The sequence below is a fragment of the Poromitra crassiceps genome, assembly GCF_964638095.1.
Source record: "Poromitra crassiceps genome assembly, chromosome: 7".
Lineage (NCBI taxonomy): Eukaryota > Metazoa > Chordata > Actinopteri > Beryciformes > Melamphaidae > Poromitra > Poromitra crassiceps.
The window spans coordinates 41,640,982-41,645,981 of record NC_139628.1 but is presented as its reverse complement, the minus strand read 5'-3'; the positions used below and the strand labels follow the sequence as shown (position 1 = coordinate 41,645,981).

At 44.3% G+C, this 5,000-nt stretch overlaps 1 protein-coding gene across 1 annotated transcript in view; it reads left to right on the top strand.

Annotated features, from left to right (window-relative positions):
• Positions 1-5,000, top strand: part of kdm6ba (lysine (K)-specific demethylase 6B, a) — a 170,918-nt gene that overhangs the window by 36,535 nt on the left and 129,383 nt on the right. The gene's annotated exons all lie outside the window — the stretch shown is intronic.

Sequence of the window (5,000 nt, the reverse complement as noted above, 5' to 3'; positions counted from 1 at the left end):
GTGTGTGTGAAAGCTTATTCTCCCTCTGATTGCTGTCGGCCACGCCTCCAGAGACAGAGGCGAAGAAGGGAAAGATTGATGTGAGAAAAGATGAGAGGATGAGAGAGAGAGAGAGGTGGGGAGATGATTATACAGAGGAAGATATGGCAGGCTTTGAACTAAGGATGGCTCAGGATTTTGCAATGTCTGAATAGAATCAAATTGTTTCATTATGTGACTATATTGTGTTGTCTTAAAGACCCCCTAAAGTTAAAAAAAAAAAGTCAAGTTTTCTTCTTGTTCCTTCAATTGGATGTCTGAGCTTCACTGTGCAGAAGGATGTGTGTGCACTGTGCAGAGTTTGACACTTAGGGCCTGTGTCCACCTAGCGTCTTTTCCTCAGGTCCAGCGTCTTTTTTCAGTTGTTTCCAATGGGGGGAGAGCATATGCGAGCGCACACGGACGTCTATAGGAAGTGCGCTGCACCCAGCGTCTATTTTCAGAGCGCTCCGGCGTTTTTGTGCGCCGGCTCCCAGCGTTCCCAGCTGAGAATAATTTAACTTTTCAGAAAGACGCTGGTGTCGGGTGCTCCTTTTCTGGCAACTAATCATAATGGAGAAACTATCGCAACAGAGACAGAAAGGCTCAATTGTGGGAGCAGATTGGCTAGACGCTTAATATTTCTGCTGAGTGTTGTGCTTACTGCTTTTAATAGCGTAGCCTACCTGTGTTGTTAGCTTGCTAGCTGTCAGCTATCAAGCTGAACTAACGTTACTTTCAGACTGCTTCCTTGTATATTGTGCGCTGGGATCAGCGCTTCCCCAGCGCACTCCCAGCGTTTAACGTGGGAAAAAGACGCTAGGTGGACACAGGCCCTAAGGCTGTTTTCACATTCAGCTGCTGAAAGTGGAAGGTTTCTGTGCAGTATTCAGCAGTTAAAGCCCTTGTTTGTGGGCTGTGATTGGCTAGCTATGTTCTACATAACCCTGATTGGTTGCTTTGGCATTTCTAATGAGGCAGAAGGAGGGGAAGTCATTTTAAGGGTTTTAACAAGATATTAGATATAATATCTTTGTATATTTCTACCTCCTGCCAACTCGGCCGCACGGTACGCACCAAGTGCCCTCTATTTTCCCTTGTATTTACTGTCACCTGTCTCTTCCAGAGCATGGCATTGTGGGCGATTGTGGGAAGTGGGGTTTTGTGTAGCGGTTCCGGGAGATGTCCGCCGAAACGTGGATTAGGAGAAATTGTGTTGAAACTGTACGGCAATGAAATAACACTCATCCACGAGGAAAAGGTTTCAAGCCTCGTTCCTACATGAGGAAAAGCTGATATGCTGTCTACTATTTCCTGGGCCATCTTGACTACAGAAGGCTGGGTATTGGCAAGGACCTCACGATACGATACGTATCACGATACGATTGTATCACGATACATTGCGATACAATAAATATTGCGATATATTGCAATACTCTATTGCAATACATAATTTACTGAAAATTCAATTAGCTGTGGTAGTGTAATAATATTGAATAATATGTACATCACTTTATATTGATAACTTAGTGGACAAATTGAGTCAAAACTAGTGTGTTGCTGAACGCACTGAAATAAAAAGCATCCTTATCGTGTCACTGAACACATGGCTGTGCGAAAAATCGATATGGCGATATATTTTTCTGAAGTATCTATACAGTATTGCGGAGAAAATATTGCGATATATTGCTGTATCAATTTTATTGCACAGCCCTATTGCTAATGTTAGTTAGCCTGGATAGCTGGCGTAATTTGCATCGGGTGTGTGATCTTCGAAGAATTGTCAAATAGTTCCCAGTATTTTTGCTTGAAGTGCCCTACTTTGAATACAGAGATAACAGAGAGAGAGAGAAGCAGATAGAGAAAGAGAGAGGAGGAACAAAAATTAAGCCTTTGTTTTTGCTTGCCCTCTATTGCTGCTGTTCTCCGTAACTCTCTCTCTCTCTCTCTCTCTCTCTCTCTCTCTCTCACACTCATTCTTTTGCTCCCTGTCCTTCGCTTCCTCTCTTGTGCTCTCTCTCTCTCTCTCTCTCTCTCTCTCTAGTTATTTTTACCTCTGACTTTCTGTCTGGCTCCCTGTGAAAATGCCTCACCACATCCAATAAGAAATCTCCCTCCCTCCCTCCCTCAGATGAACCTTATCTGAGGTAAAGGGTAGAACTTTAAAGTCAGATGCAGTTAGTACAAAAAGTATGACATGCCCAGACTGAATCTGGCCCCCAGCCCAACATTATGCTGCCTTCAAATGCTGTTGGAAATATAAAAATTACAAGTCCCACTGCAGTGAATGAGCAAAACAAAAAAAGTGTGTGAGGGGGTAGTCTCGGCTCCCAGATGTTTGGTGAGCTGCACCACCAAACGTCTGGGAATTTCACTGTCAGAAACTGTCTCCGAGCCCGGCGAGAACTGCCGGCAGCAGACACGCCTACATTTATTATTAGAATTTTATTTGGTAGCGGCAATGACATTTATCATAGTCCTAACACAGAGCATGAAGCTGATATGCTCCAAACAAAATTTATAGCTGTGGTTTATTTTACAATCATTTTTCCTACGCGGAAGTGGTCCGCTTGCTACTGTGAAGTCATCAGCAGGCTCTGTAACGTAAGCCTCGGGAGTCAGGTTTATCGCTGGGGGAAAGACCTCTAGCCGCCGGGGCCGGATGAAACACGTCCTATTAACAGGTTATGTTTGTTTCTAAGTGATTTAATATGTTTCTCCGCAAATGCGACGATGTTTTGTGAGACACCGGTTCTGCATGAGAACTGCCCCCAGAAAGCAGGCCCGCCCACAACACTCATGATTGGTTCTCCGATGCAAGGCTTCCAACAGCGCCACCTAACGTTATGCAAAGATTTAAATAGTAATATTCTCAGTCTTACAGGAGTGAAACGGATTAAGACTGAGGGCTGAGTCTAGTGAGGGGGAGGGGGGGGGGGGGTCGGAGCAGTGTAGGAATTTAGCCAGGGCCAAGCGCGGAAATGCCCCAAGAAATCCCAGAATGCCCCTAAAAGCCATAATCAAGGGGCAAAAAACCCCCCCCCAAGATTTTGATGTTATTTTCATTCAAATAATTTAATTTCCATTTCGATCTCTAACACACGCTCAGCACCTACCTGCAAGCTGGTTGCCAAAAGGAGACGACGAAGAACACACTCAGACACAATCAGTGCTGTTGTTCACGCTACGCTTTAGCAATTAGTATTTTTTTAAACACCAAGGTTATGTGAGGTCCAAACAAAATCTATATACCGTAGATATACTAATTGCATACTGTAGTGTAGCGTTTCCCACAGGTTGTCAGTTTACTTTGATGGTAGTTTTGGACCAATTGTTCTTGACGTTTTATTCAGAGAGCATTGAGGTTTTATTCAGAGAGCATGGTGCCAGCCTCATAGTTTCAGACACTTACGGTAACTGTCTCAGTCTAGTGTAAGCTGATGGTATTAGAGCTTTAGCTGACAGCTATACTTCCATCTGGCTATCAAGGCTTTCTTTCAAACTGTCTCCCCAATTAGACACAAGACTTGAAGGAGCACAGTGGTGCTGCGTCCAGAGCCATATAATAGAAGAGTTGTGACATCTCCATTCACTCCAATGGATTTCTTTTGGTTTGTTTTTTTACCTCACAATAGAGGGTATGCACACCCACTGGAACACGCCCCCTCAATCGGGAACAAGTGTCAAAATGAGTGTCAAATTCCTCCCTGAGCAGCAGGTGTCAGTTATCTAGGCTGATTACTGCATTCAAGCTCAGTCTGCTGTGACTCAGTGGGCGTGACCCCACAGTGACTTCTGCCTCTGTGACATCACATGCATACCCTCTATAGTTCCCGGAAGTAAGGTTCTGGATTAAGCAGCGCTGTGGAGTTGCAGCAAAATGGACCGTTTGTGATGTACTTTGGGTCAAACGTTTAAGGAATCAAATTGTATATTATCAGCTTTATTTTATGCATTCAAACATAGAGCCCCCTTCCTGGCTGTTCATTAGCTAATGACTCGCACATTTTGGACCTCTGCTGGCGCCACTCTCTTACTAGATTGCTCTGGTGCAATGAATTATGGTCATTGTAGTTCACTAAGACAATTTTAGGTCCTTGGAAGCATTAAATGTTGTAAAAAAACTTGAGAATTTTTATTATATGGGAAACACTACGTGGACTGATTATGATGCTGGTTCTTCATACTGTAATGTTAACTGATGTTAGCAGTAGAAGTACAGTTGTGTAAAAAAAAAGACTGCTACTGATTCAACTTGTAAACAAGTAAAAGTATTTGTTTTTACAGGCTCTCAATTTCAAATGTAATCAAGTATAAAATTAAAAAGTTTATCTACCTGCTGTTTCGGTGCAAAGCTAACTGAACCTCACGTCATATTAAGATTTTTGCATGCTGCACACACTCAATTCTAGGGTAGGGACTCTGGAGATGATGAACCGAGCACACACAGACACACAGCTCTCCAATTATAGCAGTAGGATTGGCTACAGGTGATGTATGCTGATGCTATTTAATCTCTGGTCCTGGAGTTGTTTGAAACAGTCACTGAAGAACTAAATACAGGAAATAAAATAAATAAACTGACAGTCCTTCAAGTCAGTTTTGGTGGAGCACATAGTCCTTCATGACTTGTGTTAGTGGTAGGGAGTGGACTTGGTTCAGGAGATGTGCCCAGCGCTTGGTGGATCCGGATCCGACACACGTGGGCCAGACTGCAAGGGCATCTGTAGAGAGACCTCTTGAGGGTGTGAACGCTGTCTATGTCGACAGCAGCACGGAACCTGATGAGTTCCTGCAGTATCTCCAGCCTTCCCACCCAGGCACCACTGTAGACCAGTGTGTCTGCGTATGGGTCCCTTCTTCCGTTGGGGTCGTCCCCGGCTCCCAGGGGGATCTGGATGCAGCCCAGGTGCCCGTTGAGCCATGGCACAGTATCAGCTAGGTCTGCCTGGGTGATCAGGTAGGCCACACAGGCAGTGTTA